The sequence below is a fragment of the Opisthocomus hoazin genome, chromosome 9 (assembly GCF_030867145.1).
Source record: "Opisthocomus hoazin isolate bOpiHoa1 chromosome 9, bOpiHoa1.hap1, whole genome shotgun sequence".
Taxonomy (NCBI): domain Eukaryota; kingdom Metazoa; phylum Chordata; class Aves; order Opisthocomiformes; family Opisthocomidae; genus Opisthocomus; species Opisthocomus hoazin.
The window spans coordinates 4966513-4991313 of NC_134422.1; the positions used below are offsets into that span (position 1 = coordinate 4966513).

The following is a 24801-nucleotide window of genomic DNA, read 5'->3' on the forward strand; positions in this document are numbered from 1 at the left end:
CCTTCGTGGCAGAAGCGTTCAGCCGACGGAAACGCTGCCTCGCACTGCGAAGCGTTGCGCGTGGATTTCTTTGCACGTTTGACGTCGTACGATCCTGTGGAGAAATTTGGAGAGGAGTGGCCTGTCGATGCTATGAATAGATCTGCTTCATGCAGAAGCGTGCAATGTGATGAGCAGCCTTGGCAGGAACCATATCCAGCCTGATTGTATTGTAATGCTGTTTGATGCGGCAGTATGTTTGATCAGTTACAAGTGATGAGTATCATATCACATCAAACAATTTAATACAGTCTCATTGTATGGAATTATGGCTGCTGTCAATCAGCATCTGGCCTATTCCTTACAGAGCCGTCTCTGGGAGCTGGAGTACAATGGCAGCTACATGTGCATTAATAAATAAAGCGCTGCTGAAATTCCACACAGACCTGTTGAGATTTTTGTTTCTCTTTCATGGCCTTTTTATTTTTCAGTTTTTTACTGTGGGTTTTTTTTTGCTTTTCCTGTCTTCTTTTTCAATGCTGCATGGGGATGAGCTCACCTGGTCAATCAGACTGCCGAGGGTGGGGCTGGAGTGCTTTGAAGAGCGCTTGGTAAACATCTCGCCAAGATACAGGAGAGTTGTGAATTTTGTTTTTTTGCGAATAGCAGCCTGAGCAGAAATCCACTGAACTTGTTTTCTGCTGAAGCTTCACAGCGTCTCTTTTCTTGGCTTCCTCAGGGGGAGGAGAGGCTACCTATTAAAAATGCATATGTTTTGTCTTACTGCTTGGCGCACCTCACTTGATAACCCCCTACTTTGATTTGGGGATGGCACTCTTTGAACTGAAAGTCTCTTCCTTAGGACTGATATATTCAAGGTGCTGGAGGGGAAGCCTGTGTCAGATGAAAGATACGTATGTAAATAACAGTATAGAGGTGGGGTTTAAGGCATTACCCATTTTACTATCAGTTCCAGACATGTGCTGCTCTGATGCTGGCTTGCCTCGCAAAAGCTTGAAGTTCCTAACGCAGAGTATGACTTTTAATGAAGCCGTACTCTGCTGCCTACAAATACGGGGTCATGCTACACTTGTACGGGAGCAGCGATCGCAGCAATGTGGCTTCTTGTGGTCAAAGAGGGCAGAAGATTGCCTCTTTGCATTGTGTGGCTCTGGGGTTTTGGAGCCTGCACAGACACATTGATCACGGTGCAGTAGGCCACACAGTCAGAGAGCAGAGGTGTCACGCTGAAAAGCCAAATTTCAGCAGCTGATTAATCAACGTAACGGCTGTAAGTTTTTCCACCCTTTGCTACGGTCTCAGCCTGCAAATCGAAATAACATCGGTGCTTAAAAGGGAAACCTCAGAAGAAATTTTTGTAGATACTAAAGGAAGTGGTTGTTGACTTAATAAATGACACATTTCCTTCAACATACCAAATTATCCTCGGGGTTGAAACGAAGCAGGGTTAGAGATAGGGACAGAAAAGAGGATATCTGCCCTTAAGAGATATTTCTAGTTGACTTTGAGGTGGTGACTGAGTCTGAGCTCACCCCTGTTTTGGAGGGGTTTCCAGCACATGGATTTCCCAGCGTCCCGCAAACGGCGTTGACCGATCGCGAAGAAGGACTTAGAGCGATCAGGGCTGTGGAGCTTGTCTGGAGGGAGCTTAGCCTTTATGTAACTCGAACAACCTGAACTCGGAGGCATCCTTATCAAGCAAATAAATAAAGACCCGGCTTGCTCCTGTAATATCATCCACCTGATAATTCCTGAGCACTGCTCAGCCAGGTATTTCCTCTGCCTTGTAATCCAAGCAAGATTGACAAGACCGCAGATGCTCTGTTTTCCATATGGGAACGAGTTGTCCAGTTACCCATGTATTTCTGGAATCTTATGATTTTTATGGACTAGAATATGGCCACAGTTATACCCTGCTCTTGCAATTGAGTCTGATTAATTCAGGGCCAAATAACTCCGTGATGTCTGATGGTCTGGGTCTTTTACACTCTAAGGTAATGTAAAGATAGCAAGTATAAAATGTTTGTAAGTGCCCTTATAGCAAAATTATTTCTCTTCTCTCGTTACACAGCTACCAGCGATTCTCCAGAATTGTGCAGCACCTGAAGTGGAGCGTGTCCTACCCCGGTTTATCGCCTGTCTGGCATTAATTGGTGATGGCTCCGTCTGAGACCGTGATCCAGTCAAATCCTGTACGCCACGCAGGTCTGGATGGTATTTAGATCAGAGAACTCATCCAAGCAAGAGGAGCATTGGTTTGCCACTAATCCACAGCAGAGCAGTACCTCCACAAGGCTATTTGTAGATTATAAGGCCAAGAAAGGACTATTTGGATCATCTGGTGTCACGTGTGTAACACAGGCCGTATGACTTCCCTCAATTAATTCCTGTTTGAACCAGAAAACCTCATCCTCTACCGGTCTAAAAATTGCCCACGATGCAGAAGCCACCACAGCCTTTGATATTAGTAGATATGGTGCTTTTGGAGATGTTTTCTCTCAAATGAGGAGCCCAAAGTGGCGTTTATCTCCTGTGATTATTAGATGCTTGTTGCTAGGGCAAGGACGTCAGTCACGGCACAGAGACCGAGGTCCCCTAAATATCGATACCTTTCGCTTGGCTTTCCCTTGTGGTCCCATCTCCGTTTGGCATTCTCCATTTTTGCCCATTTTCTGGGGTAGCTGTTGCAAAGGGCACTTCTTCAGCAAACCCCACGGTGATTTCGTGCACAGAGCAAAGATCCATCAACAAACAGTAGTCCCTGCACTAATTTGGTGGGATCCACTCGGTATAACCAGAAATGGTGTTGCTAGAATGATAATTATATCTATAATTAAAAGACTTTGAGCTGCTGTGCATTTTAGGGGTCGAAAGGAAAAAAAAAACTTAATGGTGTTGATGTAGGTTGTGAAACTGTTGCTGCTGGCTGGGATGAAAGGCACCATATGTGAGAGAAGTTGCTGATTTCTCATCTTCAGAAAAACTGTTCGTCAAGAGTGCAGGGACGGAGCCTGGTTTGTGCCTGCTGTAGGGGCAGCGTTTCAGGGGCTGGTGGGATGAAGGGGGGTTTAGAGAATGAGAGTGGATGCCAGTCCCCCACTATACGTGAACATAACGAGCTCAGGGTTAACACAGTTGAACTAAAATGTCAGATTCTAATTACAGGGGGAAAAGTTTGAAAAAAAAAAATCCTGTAGAACATTAACACTGATTTTTTGCAGGCGTTCACCCTCATTTGTACAGCTCGTACATCTCCCTCTGCTCGCTGCGAGGCCCATGAAACCTGCGAGAGGAACAGCATTTCCTAAACAGTAAAATACGCTTTCTGGCTAATGGGATAGCCACATCTCCCCCATCAGGGTAAGAACAAAAAGCCTCACAAACGCAGTAAAATTCAGCCCTCCTCCCCCTTTGCCTTTGTTGGAGGGTGAAGGGAGCAAAATTGTCAGTGACTCTTGGTCAGGGGGAGAGCGAGCCATGGGGAGACGGGACATCGCTCTGCTCCCTCCCAAGGGTGCCGGAGCATCCTGCGCCCAAGTGACCCGGCCCCGCTGTGAAGTGAGGGAGCCCCGGCCGCGGTCCCCCCCGCCCGAGGACCGTGCCGTGGTGACACAGCCATCCTGGCCACAAGAGACAGCTTCCTTCGTGCGAACGGTGCGCAGCCCACCGGCGCGTGTGCCCGTGACGTCCCGCACGAGATCTTGAAGCACGTCACCGAGAGGATGATCTCAAAGGTCTTTTCCAACCTAAATGATTCCATGTAATTCTATGTCTCTCCCTTCCTACCCCCCCCACCTTTCGTGCAGGACCCCCAGCGAGTTAAAAGTGTAAGAGCTGCTCAGAAAGAGGTCAGCTAATAAATGATATCTGAATCCTGGTCCCAGATTTTCTGTTTTCGATGTGCTGCACAAGTATCACTGTGACACTCTGGCAATGTGACGGAGAAAAAAAACCCACAACCTGTGCCAGCTGACTGATGAGCACCCATCTATTTTAATTAATTGGGTTGAAAAATGCCTTGTGTCAGTTCTGAATGTAGGGGCTCTTTCAGCTGCGTTTTTCTGGATACGTATGTAGATACATCTAACTGCAGATTTGAAAGCCCAGCGTGAGGCCTCATAAATGATAAAAATATGTATGTACTAGAATTATACACACACACGCACGCACATATTGGATAAATTGATACTTAAACATATACGTGTGTATATAATGTTCTGTTCTCTGTTCAGAGAGATATTTATAAATAGATTTTATGTGTATCTATTTCTATTATTCACAGCTCTAAGTCAATGTGGACTGTAAAATCTAGGGGTTTATTTTACTTGTGTGCTTTTTAGTTTTTAGCAGAGTAATATATATGATTTCTCTTTAAATGAAATGAATTTATTTGTCTGCCTCCCCTTAATGGAATCAGTTTTGATATACTCTTTGTTCATGCTGTTACATGCTTCAGTCTAAGGGCTCTTTGTATTAACTTTTTTAAGTTACATTACAAAGAGGTTTTAAGATTTCCCAACAGGCTTTTATTTAACCGGGGCTTTTGATCTCAAACCTGCTGGGGCCTAGTGAAATCCTTACCAATTCTCCAGTAACTCCTCACTATTGGAATTTGAAAAGACCCACCTGAAGGATTTAACTCGCTGTATGGCTTCAGCCATCCTTTAGATGCTTCTATTCATGGAGACAGCGAGGGGGTCGGGGGCACCCTTTGTGATCAGCCAAGTAGCCTAAGGTGCCCTTTGCATAAGTTGTACTCCTGAGGAAATAAAAATCAGGAGGACACCAACCTATATACCTTATTTCCTGCTATCTTTACTTAAAGGAGGAGCACAGGGGGTCTGCTTAACATCCTTTGCTACCTAAATACCTTTTGGACATGGGAACTCAATAAAGGAACTTTCATTGCATCCATTACCCTACTGCGGTGCATAGCAAATTAGATTTAAAAGGGGACTTTTTCCCTTACAGCTATTTCTATCATTTTCTCTAAAATTTCAATTTAGTGTCTAGTGACAGAATATTCCGTAATGTACATTAGAACTATATAACACCAATTATGCTAACTGTGAACATTATTTCAAAAGAATTAGTTATATTAAGTTATAGACAAACCGTTGGGGAAAAAAAAAGGTCAGGTTAGGAAAAAAAGGAGCGATGTGATAATGTTTTAAAGGAGCGACATGAAGTGAATGCTCTTTTCATTTTTTAATCCTTCCATTTTGCATAACCCGCGCTGAAATCTCACTGCTCACTTGGTCTTCGTTGTTTCGGCAGGGGGAAGGCACGTCGTCCTGGCAGTTTACAGCGACAAATGGCGGTGTAAAACCCACAGCTGAGTCTTGTGCTTGTGGAGAACATCATTTCCTCCGGTTTTGGGACAGGGCATCGGACAAATTCATGGCAGACACTGATGACTGGTAGACAGAAAAAAAAGGAAGAAATGCCAGCAGACCAAGCTCAAAAGAATATAATTACTAGGCACATTCTTGTCACAGTTTTGGTTGCTTATTTTCTTTTTCATGACTATAACACACATGGTATGTCCATTACCTGCATTTTCTGTTAGTTTTCTCAGGGGGGTGGTTCAGTTTGATGCTAAAATAAAATGACTCCAAAAATGCAGCAAAATCTAAATCTACCTTCTTTTTTCATGGCTCTTCTTTCCATTTGTGTATTTGGTTTTGGTTTGTGGGTTGGAGGTTTTTTGAGTTTCAAGGCATTGGGTGTTTGGGCTACTTCTTTGTGTGCGTTTGGTCTGGATATGTATTGCACTGGAGACGTTTTTGTGTAGATGAGTAAAATAAAAATTCTTTATTTTATTCCTTATTTTTATTCTTCCTTAGACCTGGTTTAAGACTTTTGCTGGAACCGTACAAGGTTTGGTTATTTCAGTTTGTAGGGATTCCTGGCAAATCATCTGTGTTTGTTTGACGTCCCGTGGGATCAAACTGCCATGAATTTTGCATGATCTAAAAACTGTGTAGTTTACTTCAGCTAAAACCACCTTCCACTTGAAGACATAAATCAGCTCTGTTGAAATCTAGTCGAGGTCTTTCTTTTTTTTTATTTTTTATTTTTACACTTGGGGTTTGCCCCAGCTCCAGCAAGAGCTGGAACATTGCCGTGCCCGTCCTCCGTGTTCAGAAGAAGGGCTGTTACCGCACCCGGGCTGCCCCCGCGGAAGGAAATTGCCGCTAGCCAAGTGTCCAACTGCTGAGCAGAGGGCAGGCATGACTGTCCATCACGTGTCAGCAAATGGTGGGTCCTTGGGCAGACCGTGGCGTACGCCCTGCCTGGGATCACAGCTTGTAACGGGCTCGCTTGGGGTGAGTGTTCCTTTTCTGGGGGCCTTCTTATGCCTGTCTAGAGTTCAGTAACTTCATAAAACGCATAGGACTCCAAGTCAAGACTCTTTGAACTTGCAAACCCAGCTCCAAGTGGAGTTACAGTAGGAGCTTTCACTTTTTCTCTAGCAGTGAAGTGAAATTAAAACCAGATGCGCACACTGGCATTGTCTCGGCGGGTCGGATGATGCTATTTCGCCAGCTTGACATCTGCGGAGACTGGATTAAAACCCAAAATGTGCTGGGCTACTCCTGTTTTCTAGATCCTCTGAAAAAGGATTTGTCCCATCAAGTGTGTTTGTGGGTTCAAGCCCACCTACAAACCTGGAAGCTTCTGAGCTAGGGCTTCAATTTGGACTATTTTATGCTAACAAGATGCAAAGCATGATCGTGTATTTGTGGACTGGATGTGACATTTTCAAATGAGTCCACCTTTACCAGACAGTGGAAAAGAAAGGCAAACTGGGAGGGGAAGAAGGAGCTTCTGACTGGCGAGGCCTGACAGTATGTTTGAATGTGTGTCCATGTGTGCACCCACAGGACAAGGCCCCAGCCCAAGAGCTTTATTCTTCATAAAATTCCTGAGAAATTTCCTAGACCGTGTCATCATTGCCTACCTCAAAGAGGGGAGGCTGTGCTTCTCGGGCGCATCTTTTCCACCGCACTGTACTCAATGCTCTGTGTCTTGGAGGGGTGTAGAAAGCCCCAATTTCCATGTGGATGGCGATGGATGCCTTTGCCGAGGGAGCAGCACCGGATGCTGCCCAGGTGGGTGAAGAGCCAGCAAGAAACCAGAGCATCCCAAGTTTTATTCTACCAACTCCCCCTGTGACCTTTGGTAAGTAACTTAACCTGTTGTCCTCAGGATCCCCAGTAAAATGGGAGACCTTAATACTTATCTGGTGGGATAACAGTGCTTAATACTTACCTAATTGGATGACAATACTTACCTACATACCTCACAGGGGTGTTGTGAGGATTAATTAGCTAATGTTTGTAAAGTGCTTTGGAGATGGGAAGCGGTATATAGCAGTGCTAAGCATTATTAGTGTGCGCCAGCACCAAGACCTTAAAGTGGCTAAGGACGGAATAAGAGTTTTTATATGTTTTAAAAGAAGCCAATTGTTCAAGGCGGCCGGATGCTGGAATTATTTTTAGACAGAGATTTCTAAGAAAGTTGGGAAACAGAAGGGTATAATTATATGACCTGAAACCTCTTTTTGTTTCTTTTAGTTGACCAACTATACTTAATCTTAGTTAGGTGTCGTGTGATGAATTGTAAAAACTGCTTGTTGGAGGTTAAGATATATCAGAGTTTACACTTGCTGATCAAACAATATTTCTTGAAATAAATATCTCTGTTACAATTTGAACAAACAAATATATTAAGTAAGCCAGAGGAAGTATTTATTTCTGTGTTCTTTCTTTCTGTGTTTCTTTCTGTAAGCAGCTTTTTTTATCGGTGTAACTCTGCTCTTGTTCCCATTAGGGTAACTGAAAGGTAAAACCGCTGCAGTAAATGGAATTACACCAGATACAAAAGCATTATGTGAGTACGAAATTGTATTTATATGTGGTCTGAAATGCAACTCGACACTTGGATTTAAAGAAAAATCAAACCAACTGTTCCTAGAAATATATATAAATGCAACTTTAACAAAAATTGTCAAGCTCTTTGTTGAATACTGTTTGTTTCATGGCAACTCCTAAACAGATTTTGTGAAAGGAAAGTCTGGTATAGCATAGACCATATTTTCCCTTTCACAGGAGGAAACTTTGCAAGATTTTTGCCTTTAAATATTTTATTTGGTTCCTAATGTGGACTCTTGGTCCAAGAAAGCAACTTTATAGTTATCAAAGAGCCCATTTGTATTTTTTTTTCGCAAGAGCATTTCTTCAGATCTTTTGCTCTCCAACGTTAGAGAGAATTCCCACAAATTCCTGAAATCTGTTAAAATACAGAGCAGCATGCTTACATTGGTATGTTGTACGTTGGCTGTCCCTATTAAAAAGGCTGTGCGTTTTCATTCTGGATATGCAAAAGAAATTCGATACACTGCTGGGCTAAGCACCAGGATTTGGTTGGCTCTAGGACCAATTCTTACATTTCTGCATCAGGCAAACGTAAGAATGGAGAACACTTGAAATAAAACCTACCCCAAAGTCTTTCTTATGGATATCAGGTTATTTGAAAATGTAATAGAGACCATTTGCTGTAATCAAGGGTGAGTCAAGGAAAATGGCATCAAAGAGCTCAAAGCAGCCAAGAGGAAAACTTGACCCAACCCCAAGCGTGTTGTCTGTGTCCCAGCTGCCAGAACAACCGAGGAGCCCTTGGGGGAAGCCGGCCAGGAAGTCAGGTGCTGTTGTTGGAAAGGATATCTTCCAGATTAACTGGCGTTTGGCCCTTCCAGCTGCCGTGTGAGCCCAGCGTGGGCCCATGGGCGTTGAATCCAGCTTTGGACCACAGGAGGAAGATGAAGTGAAGGATGACTGACGCTGTCACCGGCAAGCTTGTCAGGCTAATGCTTGTAATATATTCATACTAATATAATAGCTAGCTGGTGCTTTGCAGTTGGCTGTTCCTGAGGAGGAGCTGGGGGGACAAGGGTACTTAGTGTTTGGGGAGAATTAGCTGTATCTAGGCAGCAGAATTTGCAGACTTGGAAGCTGGCTAATGTGGTTGAAGTGCAGTACTTTGCTAACCCCTCGGTGCCCGGCATTAACATTTCCCACAACAGGAACCATTGCCAAAAAGGAGAGGATTGCCATAACTGGTGCCTAGAGCTCAGGAGGTGAAACTGCAAACAGGGAGGAAAAGGTGGGGAAAGAGGAGGGGATGCAATTTGATACTGGGAAATCAAACTGCGGAAGAGAAGTCAAAATCTGAATTTCCATCCCTGCTCTCTATGACCTTGGGCAAATCATGGAACCTCAATGTAGAATGGGATAAAAGCCCATTTCTACTGCACTTTCGGAATTATTAGAGATAGTGTGGCATCCAGGTGCCACCACGCTGGAGACAGACACAGCTCTGCAGGGTGGCTCCCATCATGGAGCGGGACAGCACACTGTGTCACCTGATGGGAAAGTGCTTTTCCCACAATCTCTGCTCTTGCTGCCTCTGGGAGGCCTAAAGAAGATGTAGCAGCAGATAGCTTTGCACACCTGGATTTAATCTTTGCTCCCCTGTCTTACACAAATCAACTCCATCTGATGGTGTAGGGTGTATTTCCAGCGTATTCACCTATTTGGCAGCCCTTCTTGAAAAAGATATATTCTGGGAGGAATGCATGACCCAAAGTCTGACTTTCTGAGCAGACTACATTTGCTGCATCAGTGATGGTTGTGTAGTTCAACCCAACAGTGCTTGAAATTGCTTCAGTGATGTCTACCAGAAATTGTATGACAAAGCTTTTGGTCGTATTCTAACAAGTTTCTAATAATTAGCAACATCTATTAAAAAAAAAAAAATAAAACCTAAGCTATTCAGTGGTCAAACAAATAAGAGAGTGCTACCGAACAGGAGAGCTTCGAGGTCATATGTAGGCATCAGAACAAAAGGCACCTAGTCACTGAGGCTGCCTCTGGCCACCAAAGAGACACAGGCACCTCTGAGCTACGATTCACCCTACAACAAAAAAGCTCAGTGATTCCCTCCTCACCTTTGGCCAAGCATTTACACTCTTCTCCTCAAGCAGCACCGATGTTACGTGGTGCATGGCCACTTTGGGGAACTGAACTGGCCAAACCCAGACCTTGGGAAATGGATCTCCAGATGGTCGCTGGCAGTGTCAGCTCCAGCCTAGAGAAAGGACGTAGGATGTGAGATGGGGGATATTGGTAGGGGTGGAGGCAAGGGAGGGGTTGGAGTAAGACACCAAGGAGACACCCTAAGAAGATATCTTGCTTTCTGGTTTTAATCATTGCTGAGGCTGTAGGTGGTTGCAAAGAATTAAAGAAGATGATAAGAAAGGGCTGCAGAAGGAAGACAAAAAGGCTGTCTTAAATTCAGCACTTGTTGGAGATGGCCTGAATGAAGTGAAGGACACCCTGTGCAGGTTGCTGAAGCCTGTGGCAGACCCGAACCCTCTTGTTTCGGCCTCAGCCTCACCCATGAGAGCAGGCATCGCTGCAGTGTGAAGTGTTTGTGCTCTGCTCAGCGTGTGTGGATTTCTGCAGCCCTGTATGGGATCGCACGAAAAATCAAAGTGAAGTGTCCTCTTTAGGTCCTCAAGAAATAGAGCTTTCTGCTGGTTAACCATTACTTTGCATTCTCCCCTCCTCACAAAACGACTGAGGTTAAACATTAAGCGCCTGCAGTGAAGGACACCTGTATTTGCTGGTCCCATTATGCAGCTATACTGAAAAGGCTTTACAGCTGTCTAAATTAGCATAATTAAATCCACATCAATTAAAAAGCCTCCATCATCTCTTTCCCCTTCACATGCAGATAGTCGCATTTGTCTAAGGTGCTAAAGCCACAAAGGAACTTTCTAACAGTGGAAGCCCTAGCTGAAAGGAAGAGTAAGGGGGGCTGTATATTGGCCCGGGGTTCACCTCAGCACCAGGGGAAGCGCTTGGTGGCCCCTGCTCAGCCCCGAGAGGTGCGGCCGCCTTTTGCATCTCAATTCTGCCGGTACCCCGAGCCGCGCAGCGGAGATGCGCATTTTACAGCACGCTTTTCCCTCAATTGCTCCTTTCTGCTCCGTTAATGGGGGGTAAACAAAGCCCGGCGTGATTTGGCCAATTTCCCCCACCCTACTTTCTTCCCTTTTTTGGTTTTTTTTCTTTTGTTTTATTTTGTTTTGTTTTGTGTTGGGGTTTTGTGGCGTTCTGTGCGGGGAAGCCCGGGTGACCCCAGGGTAGCGGCAAGGCTGCGCCGGGTGATGCTGGCAAAGAGAATTCCTCCAGATGAAAACTGACATGGGGTTCAGGGGTTAATTTCTGGAACAGGCGCATTTGCATACAAATGAAAAATGATGGAATTTCTGTTCTCCTAAATTTTCAATGTCATCAGCATCAAACAGCAGTCAGTGCTCCCTTGCTGTTTGAAGAATATTCATTACTTCAGAAGAAGGGGCACCTTGTTTGGTATTAATCTCCTCTTCAGGTCAATGACTTAATTTGCTAAACTCCATCTGAAGTGCCACTCACTTGCTGATTTCTCTGCTATTCTTTGTTATTTTTCATAACATGTTCCTAATACTTTTTTTATTTGTAAGGGGATACGCGTCTTGAGGCAGGACTGCCTTTATTTATTCATTTATTTTCATCCAAAGCACTCAGCACCCATCTGTATCATTTGTAGCAGATTTTGGTGTCTGCTTCCCTTAAAATTCACGGGGTTTTTAGCAGAAAAAACACATAATTTGCGGACTCAAATGGGAAAACAAACATTTTTCTTTGAAAACTGATATCAAAGTGGACATCTCGTGCCTTGTGTGACAAGGTTATGGGGTGTCATGCTGCTAACAAAAGGTAAGAAGTGGCAAAGTAATTAATCCCCCAGAGAAAAACATAATATTCTTTTAGTTCCTGTCTCTGGAAATTCTCATCTGAAACCGCGGTGGCTGAGGACGTACTCGGGGAAACTTCCATGCTAGCTCTTGTTTCCCCATTGTCCACTCCGTGTCTGCCAGGGGCCTGAGGAAGGATCCCATTTCCCCCCGTTTTTGCCTTTCATGGTTATAATTCTTCTCCCTCAATAGGATTATTCAGGGGATCTTTAGACCTTCAGAGCTTGGGGGTGTTAGCGGGTATTGGCTCGGGGCTCTGATGGCCGAGGGTCCCAGGGGGGACCAGGGTGTCCCCCTTGCTACACCGAAGCATCGTCCTATCCAATTCACGTGGAAGGCCTATAAAAAAGCCTTCAAAGTCAGAATTTGCCCTATAACCTCTTTTTTAATACATCTAGGGCTTTCTGAACTTTCTGGCCAGACTTATTCCTGTTTCTCAAGATAATGGGTTTTTTTATTTGTTTGTTTTTAAATTATTAATCAAAGCTGATTTTTTGGCACGATTGCTTATGGAAATGCAGCAATTGCACTGTCTGTTTTTCTGTCTGTCGCCCCTACTAACTTTTGAACTTCTTTGCCAATATCTATCCAGTTTGTTAGCAGGCTAGAGATCTCGAAGGTGGGAAGTGCTTTGCACTTTTCTTGGGTTTTTTTCTTCCATATCTAACTCTGAAATGGCAACATTTACTGTTTGAAATGGTACGGGTAGCTAAGCTTTTCTAGAGTTTTTTTTTGTGTCTTGCAAAGGGGAAAAGAGGTGATCTGAGGATTATTCCCCGCGTGTCTTTATGAAGCCTGTTAACAGTTAACCATCTCACTCCGGATGTCCCCGGGTCCAGCTGGGTAATGTTCAAGATCCTTCGTGCAAAAAAAAAAAAAATAGTCAATGAACTATTTGCACATAGTATATACAAACAGTTTGCATGCAACTGCATCTCACTGGCTGCTCTTCATCTATCCTTTTCTTAAACTGAATTTTTGAGGCTTTTCCATATTTAAAGAGCGTGTTGCTTAATGGGGCTGCAGTCTGGACCACGACCTTGCGCACTCAAAAAATAAAAATAAACAGCGGCCGATGGGGGGTAGTGACATTCCTACCTGCAGCATTAAGTTAAGAGTGTCTAAGGGCCTTGATCCTCAGCCCCAGCCAAGCTGGATTTAGCGTAGGTCATATTAAGGTGGGGCAAAGGGGGCTTTGTGTCATTTTTAGATCCCCTTATCCCGGGCTGGTGAGCCCCAGCGCGATGGGAGGGTGCAGGTTGGGAGGGCGGCGTTGGCCGGGCGCCATTGGGAGATCCTCTCCACCGAGGACAATTCGGAGGTGAGGGGATAAGCCAGCTTTGCAAAGGCAGCTGCTTTGGGAGCCCGGATCCACCTCGTTATCCATAGAGAATGTCCTCAGCATGGAAAACTTTCTCCGTGGGAAGATTTGAATGCGGGAATGGATCCTGCACTGGCATGCCCACGCTCCTGGTGAGCGGGGAGCTGCTCCCCTCCCATGTGGTTTGTTGTCCTTGGAAGAAAAAATCAAGGAATCACTAGATAAAGCAGAGAGAGTCAGTAAAAATTAGCATGATCCAAAGATCAGGTCTAAAGAGTTGCAACCGTCCACATTTTGTGCTGTGAAATACTTGTACCAGGGAGGCTGGAATCCTTCCGAGTCTCTTATGAGAGAAAATCCAGGCGAAAATGTGACTCTCGTGAATGTTTTTTTACTGGAAGGCTCAGGCTTCTAGTGAAGGAGCTGATTCTTAATCACATCTGTCTATCTTGTTTTATGAATATTGATATTTAAGTCAGAAAAAGAGACTTGTCATCCTAAGAGCATCAGAATCTGGCACTTGCGTGCTCAGAAGCAAGCGGTTCTGCTGCTTAGCTGCTGTAGATGATGTCGGTTTGTTGAAATAATATATCTCTGCCAGCTGAGAATTTGGCCACAAAACGAGAAAAGTTGAGATTCCCATTGTTGAATTAGTTTGGCCACATTAAAAATACGTTGCTCTAGAAATGTGTATATGAATATGCTAATGTTTATTTTGCTAAATGTGCGTGCCAGGATGTGCCATGTGGCTGAGTTAGTGTTACTTTAAGAATCCCAATTTTTGCCTTTTCAGACTTCTGAGCTTTTAAACTTGTAAACATAGCATTTTGTTGGCATAAGTCTCTACGATTTTATGCATACAGCTGACTTTTATCTTCACTTTTTACATCACCTTAATACTGTAAGAGAGAAAGCACTCATCTGTTTATGATAAGTTTATCAGAAATACTCCAAAGTTTCCCATGACTAAGATATTATATTGTTATGGTGGCTTGCTACAGGGTAATTTCGAGACAACAAACAGAATATTTCAAAGCCCAGATGTCCTGTTTAGACAAGGGGGTTTATATTGATTAGAATCTGCTTTCACCTAACATCGTGTAGTAAATATCACAAAGACATAATTAGAAAATTTGGTACAATATTTAGTCCTAGTCCCTGTGTGCCAGAATTGTTTGACTACTGAGAAACTGGAGCTTGTTTGCATCCCAGCGTGTTGTGAAATGCAAACTTCAAAGAAAATATTATATCTCCCAACTCCAGCTCGTGAGAGTCTTGGAAGTATAATACAGAAAGGCTTAACAATCCCTGCTGAGGAAAGGGCAATTTGACACTGAAACTACTGTTAAAGCACCGTTGACACACTGGTGGGCAAAAAGTGCTTATTAGAGGAGCCTGGTTACAGTCTCAGGAGCCGGGGAGAGAAAACGCGCCCGAGTCATTGTGAAAATTGGCAAGTTGCACCAAATATATGCGTTTTGTGTATGTGTCTGTGCTTTGCTTTTTTTTTTTTTCCTCCTTAACTACATAAAACTGCGTGTTTGCTTCATAGGCTTTCCATAAGATTGGGGCCCTCGCAGTATTCAAATAAAATATTTAGATTTGCAAAACTTCTGGAAGCCAGATTTTAAGGCGAAAAAGAAGTTTTTTGTCAGATTGTCAATGTCTGAATTTCATCACAATCTGTTCAGCTGTTTGTGGCAGGCAGGCGTAAAACATAGTGGGTAAGTGTGTGTTTGTACTTCTTATACATATTGAAAGAGGGCTGCCTAATCCCCTTGATGAGGAAAGCTCTGTAAATTATATACATCTGCAGGCTCTGTGCACGGGTAGTACAGAAGCAAAGAGGCAGATCGGCAATTTGAGGGAGCGAAGAAGAGTTTTCTCGCAACTCGGTGGTCGGGAACCTTTTAGCAGCCCAGCCTCCTGGTGATGTCATTTAGTTGTTTTTTTTTTTTGAATGACCGGAGTGTTTTGCCTTAAAAACTTTGCCTAGGAGGCCCTTCTACACACTTAGCGTTGCTGGCAAGAGAAAAAAATATTTGCTGATGACAGCTCTGAATATATTCTCTTTAATTGTCACTTATGTCGCTGTCCCATCCTCTGCACAGCGCTAAAAATAGTAACTTGGGCTGATGGTTTCAACACCATCTAATGTACGCATATTGTTGCATAGAAAACCTACACAAAAATGTCAAGAATGAGACCTAAGCCAGGAATAAAACTGAAAATCACAAATGTGACGCAAGACCCAAATAATGAGAGTGTTGCAGGGAGATATTATATTAATGTCTCTGTGTAAATACATGCAGGCAGAGCTGTAAAGATCCTCCCATGGACAGAGGATGCCTAGAATAATATTTGCCTATTTTTTTTTAATAATTTGTAGGTAGCATTTATATTTATCTGTAGCCTTTCCCTGCTTCCTGTAATAGCATGAGTTGCTAATCATGCTGCAACACTTGTAAGGTAAGTGCAGAACATATTTTCCTGTCCATTTTGCAGAGGATAAATTTGTCCAAATTACACAGCAAGTGTCTGGCAGAAGTGAGACAAGACACCAGGGATAAAATCCCTTTGATTTCACTGAGGCAAGGATTTTATTCCAGGAGTCTTGTCTCTGGTTCTCTACTCTGTCTCCTGTGCCCTGCGTATTCCTGGGATTTCGCTGATACTCGATACAAGTCTTGGCTCATAGGGTTAAAGGAAACTCTGACAGAGAGGCAGCAATAGTGGTGTTAACGTGACACTGTAGTTATGGTTTTGTCAGCATTTCCATTATAAACTTCTGTTTGCAGCAATTGTAAATCAACCGTAAAAAAAAGAAGAAATCACTGTGAACTAAAACTTGGCGTACCAGAGTCCAGGAGGGAATTTTGAGCTTTTGGAAGTAATGGCTGCTGATTACCATGGACAGGCATGACATGATGTGCAAATATACGCTCCATACTGCACTGGAAAAAAACTGAACGAGTGTCACCACTTTGTCATGGCCAAAAGTGTGAGGAAAAAGGGTCTTTCTGACTTTTGGAAATGCAAGAAATATTTTATTATTCCCAGAAATATCCAATTAATGCCCTTAACTGGTTCTTAATTCTTGCTGTTTTCTTTAGATCATCCCATGTCAGAGAAACACGATGGCTGGCTTTTGGGTTTCCAGTAGATCAAGACGGTCAGCTGGTGTTGATCAGCACAGCTCCACCAAAGTCCAGTGAAGTTAGGTTGACTTACACCAGCGGACAGTCTGGCTCCATATCATCTTTCTACAGAAGGCTGAGGCATTTGCTACCCATTTGGAGCCCTAGTTAATGTTTGTTTAACTTTGAAAGTCCATTTCGCCGTACTGATCAAATTCCAGTTGCAGGATAGGCATAAATTGACTTAAAAGTGTTTTCACTGAGGACATAGTTGGTTGCTTTTAAGTTGTATTGTGTGCATATTTATTACATTGTGTTCTGGGCTTTCTTCTGCTAGGCGGCAAAATGATGGAGCAGGTGGTGCTCAGCCAGTTGAGTACCGTAAAGATGGTCCAAGAGGCTATAACTGTCACCTACCCTGCACCCAAATCGTGATTTTGCCTGATGAAGCTGAGTCACTGACCATTCTGGGTCAGAGCTCTGGGCTGTCCCCGGGACGCGCTGCCTCCTGCATCATCATCCATGAGTCACGCGAAAAGACGAGATGTTGGCTCGTAGGAACGCTTCCCAGCACAGCATTCCCCAACAGCCGAGTTGGAACCCGAGTCCTTATTTCTGAATTGAGCTTGGAAATAATTACAATGCCGTAGTAGCTTTGGCTTTCGGTAGTGTTACTAATAACCAAGCGCTAAATGTGAAGCAGCTTTGCAGAAGTGCTCCAGTGTCATGTTACGGAGAGCAGACGTCAAAATAAAGGTGCAGTAAACTCGAAGTAGCTCATTTAATTGCACGTCAGGGTTGGGTGTAGGAAGGAGAAGAAGAAAAACTACTTGCTGGGGTTTTTTTAGATATGACATTTCAGTGATGTACCAACAGAGGAAATTTTGCTTGCAGAATCCTGTGAGCAAAACACTTCTGAGAATGTATGTATACAATTGTTTAAAAAAACACAGGGTTACTGACACAGATGCCAATTTGGTAGGGCATATGGAACATTTACACTTGCCTTTTTCATTCTTTCTTGCTACAGCTGGTACTGATTTAGTATGTGAAATTTTACTAGCAGGAGTGCTAATCAAGACAGAGATTTCTGTGAGGATTTAGTCATTTATGTGGAGGAAAACTATGGGTATCATTAAAAAGTACAAGATCATCTATGAGAGGAACATTATCATTAGCAACCTAATTTTTAAGGCAAACAGAGGGGGAAAAAATACTGTATCTCTTGAACAGCAGCAGAAGAAAATTATGTTCTTGTAATATCCAGAGTCATGCCACTGCTTTCTAAGTTTGGGAGAAGAAAATTTTGAATTCACTTAAAAAAAAAAAAAGCAATAGTTGCTCAAAGTGGTTTTTACCCAGTGTGGTAGCCCGCTCTGCTACATCGAATGGAGGTGGCTAGGAATGGGATTAAATCCAAAAAAGCACATCCAAATCCTGGATCTGTGTTTGAACCTGAGGCCTCCATTCAAACCTAACTCCATGATGGGGCTGCGTTTCACCATCGCAGCGTTTGAGAAGGGTCCAACAGTACCCCACGCCTAAATTCTAGTCTGTAAAAGTTCCACATTTTTTCAGGAATTGGAGTCTGGACCTGGAGCGGAGACATTCAGACTTTAAATACCAATTCTGGCCAGTTTCTGATGGCGACAAGAAATACTATATTCCATTAAGAAGGCAATGAGAGTACATTACTTATCCAAAGAGGTGATTTTACATTACACACGGCGTAAAAAATTATGTTCGGGTTTAACTACCGGTTCCTGCCAGGATTATTTCAGTGCAAACAGCAACAGACTAACTGCTGTATGTTAAATATGTTGTACAGGTGGCCCAGTGATATAGGAGACCTGAGCACTAAAAGCCGACATCTGCGGCCGGAGGTGCTCGAGCGCGATGGCAGCGGTGCCCGTGGTCCCCGTGGAAGGCGGCCAGCTGCCTGTGCTCACAGCATTGCCTTCATGGAGAGAAGTGTGAGGAGCTCTGGAGTGGGCTGCGTGCCCTTTTCCTGCTGCCATCCCACCTAGCTGGGGGACTACGGGGGGAAGGCAACGGGAAGACGATGCTGGGGTGATACCCTGGGTGATGGATGGCACTCTCAAATACCTAGAGATTGGCCAGTCAATATGCCCAGTAAATAAATGATTACCTGCCTGCAGCTACACTGGAATTCATCTCAGCTTCTCAGGCATTGACTTCATATCAAGACACCTGAATAGCTTTGCAAGCTACTCTGCTTTGTCATGACAGGCACTATTTCTGAGGGAAGGTAATCCAGAGCAGGCTCTGGAGAACAAAATTAAGGCACCTTCGTTTGTTTCGGGAGTGTTGACTTCCTCCCAGGTGCCTCCCTGCCTGGAGGAGGCAGTGAATTTTAGGCAGATTCCCAGGAATCCCTGGGTTCAGTGGCTTTACTGCAGTGCAGATATGAGGGGTCTCGTTTGACGCCTATGGGTAATGGCTGTCTTGTGATAACTTCATAAATGCTGCAAGGTTGTCTCATGTACTTTGGGATCTGCCAGGGCTCAAACTTTCAAGGAAGTCCCATAAAGTCAGACAATAAATCTCTTTTTTTATTTCTACAACTCTGGATTTCAGCAGTTGTGACTCAAAGTTTACTGATTACTGTTATTTTCCAATATCACATCTCATTTTAATCACTAGTGGAAAATCAGCAAACTTACTGTAGCTCCTCAAAGAGCTAAATGGCTCCTGGATATGACAATGACAATTTTCACTTGAAAGGCTTTTTCCCAAAATCCGTATACCACTAAACACAATCATCTCCAGGGGGCAGGGAAATGGCCATCGGGCTAATTAGCTCAAAGCAAGCGAAACCACAGGGGAAAAGGAAAGCCGGCATTTGTGTCGACTTCAACATTGCTGCTTGCACCAAAATAGCTTGCATGCCTGTGAAAGCCATGCAGAGATATTACCGGCTTTGTGGACCGAAGGAGAGGTTCAGCTTCTTGTCCGACAACGTTGGGGCGTCTCGGAAATGATGCTTGCAGCAGTGAAGCTCTGTCTCCAGAAGCCTCGAGCGTTCGACTTGCGTTGTTACAACTGTCCAACTTCTCCCTAATGTAGCGGGGCGAAAAAGTCTGATGTTGGGTCAGAACAGGAGTATCGTAGGACTCGTCTCTGCCTCCCTAAAAGAAAAAGTAGTGAATCGTGGTGGAGATTTTACTGTTATCATCGATAAGGATAGCTACATCACCAAAAAAGCGCAGTACAGCAATCTGAAGTCTTAGACAGTTTGTGATGTTTAAACATCTTAAGCACTGTTGAGCATTTTCTCTACATTTCTTGATATGGCACTGCGGTTTTATTTAAGCAATCCCGAAAATCGTGGCCAGCTGCACCATCTGCCAGAGATGATGCAGGATGGGTGCCTCCAGCATGTCAGTGCTCAGATGTCATTTAAAAGGGAAATGCTTTCTGTACTGGGAAGAGGGCAGAGACAAAGAGCCCGGGCAGGCAGCAGGCTGTGCTAAGTGGAAAGAAGAATTGATACCTTTTCTAAGGCCTGACCCGAACATCTGAGTTCCTTCCCTTGGGGTTTCTCACCCCCAAATGTTCTTTTTTTTTTTTGTGTGTCTGTGTTTCTGTCTTTTTTTTTTCCTCAGCACTCACAGATCCAAAAAGGCTACGAGAGATAAAGAGTCATCTGATGTTGAACAGGTGGCTCGTCCAGGTCATTGAGCGCGATGGTGGCTGTGAAAGCAAAGCATGCAGCGAGTCCCACCTCGGCACGAGGCGCGGGGATGCGCGGCGGGGATGCGGTTGGCATTTAAAGGTCAGTCTCTCGCAGGTCCTCGGCACGTTCCCGGCAGCAGGTGACCTCCGTGACTGCTCTCCCATCTCACACATCCGTCTCATAAAGAAGCCAGGCTGCACCTTTACGGAACTGTTTGCAGAAGAACGAGGCGTGATCACAACTAAGCTGAAGGGTGTCATATTCACTTTACTGCCGACATGAAGACCAGTGGTTGAATATTCGATTACACGTCAGTCACAGCACATTAGGCAATCTTCCAGTCTGCCAGCTTTGCCCTTCCCAGCTCCGAGCTAAGTGTCATCAGGAAAGAAGTAGCACAGTGAGGGAAGGAGGCAATACTGGAATCAACTTGCTAAGGGAGCTTCAGTCCCCATCAAAAACGTCCTTTCTTATCATTGCCGTGGGTCTAGTGGGTCCTTCTTGCCATGGAGAGGGTACGGCTGTTCATGCCTCCTGACTGTGGATGCAAACCACTCATGGTGCAGCGCTGCTCAATTTTATCTTTTGGTTTAAAAGTATAAATGTGTGCAGAAGTGGCAAATGGTGTAGTGAAGAACTAGGGAGCTGCCATTCCAGTATCATTACCAAAAATATTCTGCTCTCTCAAATAAAGTGTCTATAAAAACATGTTGCTCTGACCAAGCATTTTCTGGACTGTTTTGCTTGCAAATTACTTAGTGAAAATATGCTAGGAGTGGAAGTTAAGGGCTGTGGACAATTTCCCGCTTTGCTAAAGCCAGAAAAATCCCATCTCGGCTCCAAGAAGGAAACTACTTTCCAAAATGTCAGCTCATGCAGAAAGTCCCAGTTCAGCTGGAACGAGCCGCTCTGTTTGTGCTCGGTGGTTTCTGGAATAAGAAAAAGGCATGTACGTCCATGCTGGGAAGCACAAGGATGAGAGGATAATGCGGGTAGATAATTCCCGTTGGCACTGGGGCCTTATTATGGTTTTTGGTAAGCATCCTCCACCTGTTAGCACCAGCCACATGAGAAGAAAACGGGAACACTTTCTGCTTCCACCGTTGAGCTGCACCTCCTGTTTGGAGAGTTTCAAAGTGAATTTGAAATCAAAGGAGACAACGCTGCCGTTACTGGGTGGGACGTTTGTAAGCAGAACTTTAGCTTTGTCTACTTTGATTTCAGATTCACTTTGAATGTTTTTCTGACAGGAGGTGCAGGCATCACAAGACTCACAGTACCATTAACTTTTCAAGTGACCATTGCTACTTAGCTAGAGAGACAATAAGATTGCAGTGGGTGTCAATGGGAATAACCTTTATGATACTTCCAAAGCTTCAGATCTGTCCTCGGGCTCCAAAGCTGCAAGAAATACTTAGAGGAAGAGACTGCCTGCGGAGTGAAGAGTACCGAGTGATGGATGAAACAATAAAAATGACACCGCTGGTAAAACTGAAAGTGGGATGCTGCTGTGCACGTGATTGATGTCAGGGCGGTGGTATCCAGACCCTGTGTCATATTACGGGTGCAGTATGACAACCTCCGCGAGGCAGGGTGGCTGGACCATGGCTGGCAAGTCCAGTAAGGTGAATTTGACCTGTTTGATGACTGGTGAAAGAATACCTGCATGAGGAGCTGTCTGCAAGGATGGATGGCAGCTCTTGATAGTAGAGTCGGGTGGGAAGGGCAGGAGTCTGTTTCGGGTAGCACCTGGAAAAAACTATGGTTTTCCCCCTATATCACCCACTGCTCCTTGACCGTGTTTGAAAAGGACATCTTCAGTGCCGACGGCAGTGTTCTTACAGACAGAAGGGCCCGGCTGAGAGCAGCCGGTGAAATGTGCCTTACTTTTAAAAAGAAAGATGCGTCTTGACAGCTTGCCAAATACCACATCTGCCTCTCTTTGCACCTCTGTGGGTGAAGCTGAACAGCAAGGTGGTGAAGATGAGCGAACCTATCAATTAACCGCGTGAGGGCTGCTCTCTCGTTTTCTGCCCAACAGCTGCAGGTGATCCCTGGCCTGGGAGGGCCTCCCTGAAGCCCCATCTGCAACACCTGTGGGAGAGGCACAGCTGTGAGGTCCCTGCGGTGGAGTGAGGAGGCACCATATCACTATCACCTCAGATGAGCTGGGGAGGGGGTAGGGAAGCACACTGGGCACTGCTAAATTTCTTTTTTCCTATTGTTATTTCTCTTTTCCATTGGAGTTTTTTCTTCTTTCATGATGGACCTCTGTTGGGGAGTGATGATGAAACTGTGCAAGCCAAGATGGTCTTTAAATTGACTGTTTCTTCAGATACTGAAACTGCATCCCAGCTAACCAGGCAAGTCTACCTTGGTTTGTCTGATTAGGTCTAAGGATTTTTGGGATTGTATCTCTGGGGCTCTATTTTTAACAGCTGGACACAATAATATTAAAACATAACTTGATGGTGTCCTGGGTTCAGCTGGGATAGGGTTAATTTTCCCAAGAAGCTGGTTGGGCTGACCCATACCAGCCAATCAAATGGGATATTCTATACCATGTGATGTCATGCTCAGTGTTTAAGTGGGAAACTGGCTCAAAGAGGGAGACTTGCTACTAGGGAGCAATGTAAGTGCTGAGGGGTGAGAACATTGCATGTTGTATATTCTTTTTATCATTATTATTGTCTTTTACCCTATGCCATTCTGTTAAATTGTTCTCATCCCAACCCACAAATTTTTGTATTTTCCTTCTGGTTCTCCTCCCCATCTCAGTGGGGAGGGGGGGTATTGAGAGAGCAACTGCGTGGTTCTTTGTTGCCATCTGAGGCTAAACCACGACTATGGTCTGTAGGTTTCTTGTTCAGAATACTTTGCCTGTGATACCAAGTCTATATTTTGTACGCAGCAAATTGGCGTTGGGTAAATTTTATGAACAACTTCCATTATCTTTGAAACCACAGAAACAACAAACAGTTATAATTATAGTCTGAAGATGCTAGAGTGATTCGGATATGCCTACAGTAGTGGTATTACAATGAAAGCGCGCCGCTTGCCTGCAGCTTTTGCTGTGTTCAATGACATCACAATTATGCTGTATTCGAGCTAAAACTTCTGTCCTTAAACAGAAACAGCTTGTGTGAAACCTCTTAGGCTTTCCTTCTCATTTCTCGTGATAGTCCTTGGAATAAAATTGGTTGAAATAGTGGATAAGGTAGGGTAGTGCGTTTTTACAGGGTTTGCTGCTGATAAGCTGTAAGTAGTTCGTGTTGTTGGAGTTGGAAAATGAATGAATGTTATTTAAAACCTCCAAATGGGTGTCTGCTACTTGTTGAGTTGTGATCTTCTGCTCCTGGGGTATTTGACAGTCCTGTGATTTGTGGTAATGGAAATACTGAAAAAAGTTATCAGCAAAGACATGACATTGTAAGTGTGCAAAACAAAGCTTTCATTTCAGAAGTAAATGCACTTTTAAGGGTGAAATGCTTAGGCATGTGTCTTCAAGCACAACATTGAATGTTAATATACCTGAGCCAGCTCGTGGGTGGTAAGAACAACCACAGCCCACGTCCCACTGGCAGAATGATGATGTTCACAAGCCGTAAAGCCATCCAGACCCATATGCCTCCATCTTCTTTAAAGCTGAATTTGTGCCTGTTTGTGCTTATCCATAAAGTTCCAAAAAAGATTCTATCTTGTTTCAAGTTTTTGTTTAAATTATCTCAAAACACAAGGAGCTTTGTTCAAATCACACTCATCGGACACCTAATAGTTTCCGTTTCTGATGAAGACCTTTGGAGCCCTAGATCTGAATTGCTCGTTGCTGCTTGGGGACGCAGCAGCGTGGCCATAGCCCTCTGTCTACTGTTTGTGAGCTGTAGCATTCCTGATGGTTTCTCAGCGCGGAAGGAGTCCGAGCACATCTTCAAGCACGCAGCTGGAGACGTTTCGTATGAACACTAGGAACCACAGTAGCATTCAAAAATAACCCCAGTGGTGTGCAAAACTGGTTGAAGAATAAGGCAAGAATTTCCCAATATCTAATTACTATATTAAAAATATTTATTTCATGTAAGACTTAGCTAAACTAACTCTGTAAATTGAATGTGGCAACTTTCTAACGCTTCTCTGAGTCTCTGTGATTGTTTTCATTATTGTTATGATTGTAACTGTTACTAGAATGAAATTATTTACACATGGAGCTAAATGATTATTTTCATTGCTATTCAGCTCCTGACTGCATTAGACCGGTACACTGCATCCACAAAGCACCCATCCTCTCCAAAGCTGCAGGTTTCCTCTTCACTGGGAGTGGCTATGCCATGATGTTCCCATTTTTTTCTGCATTCAGGATGTATCGGGGCACATCAAGGAAAGTGGAAAATGGCAGTTGAGAGGTCCTCTGCCCATCACCTAGCTGCTGCAGCGCCTTGCAGGGCGGAGCTGCTTTGGGCTTTACTCCTGCATCATGGGCACTCAACTGCTTTCTGCCCACCATGTGTGCCTTCAGGCTGTCCTCACTTCAGCAGGCTCTTTTCCATGTGAGGACACCTCATCATCCTAAAAAAGCATCCCTTCAAGCTCTGTGCAACACACCTGGCTCCATACAAAGTCCATGGCCGTTGGTGCTTTAGAAATCACCGTTGGATTTTAGGATCTTTTTCTTTTTTGGCTTCCCTTTTATTTGCCTTTGGTAAACCTAGATAGCACAGAAATAGCCCACAGACACTGGAGAGATGGTGTAACCATTGGGTGGCAGAGCACTGACCAGTAGGGC

At 44.2% G+C, this 24801-nt stretch overlaps 1 long non-coding RNA gene across 1 annotated transcript; it reads left to right on the forward strand.

Annotated features, from left to right (window-relative positions):
- Positions 1-2077: 2077 nt before the first annotated feature.
- On the forward strand, positions 2078-5784 carry LOC142362427 (uncharacterized). The gene is made up of 3 exons (XR_012765076.1): positions 2078-2205; positions 3222-3360; positions 5278-5784. It is a non-coding gene; the product is annotated as an uncharacterized LOC142362427 (long non-coding RNA).
- The last annotated feature ends 19017 nt before the right edge of the window (positions 5785-24801 follow it).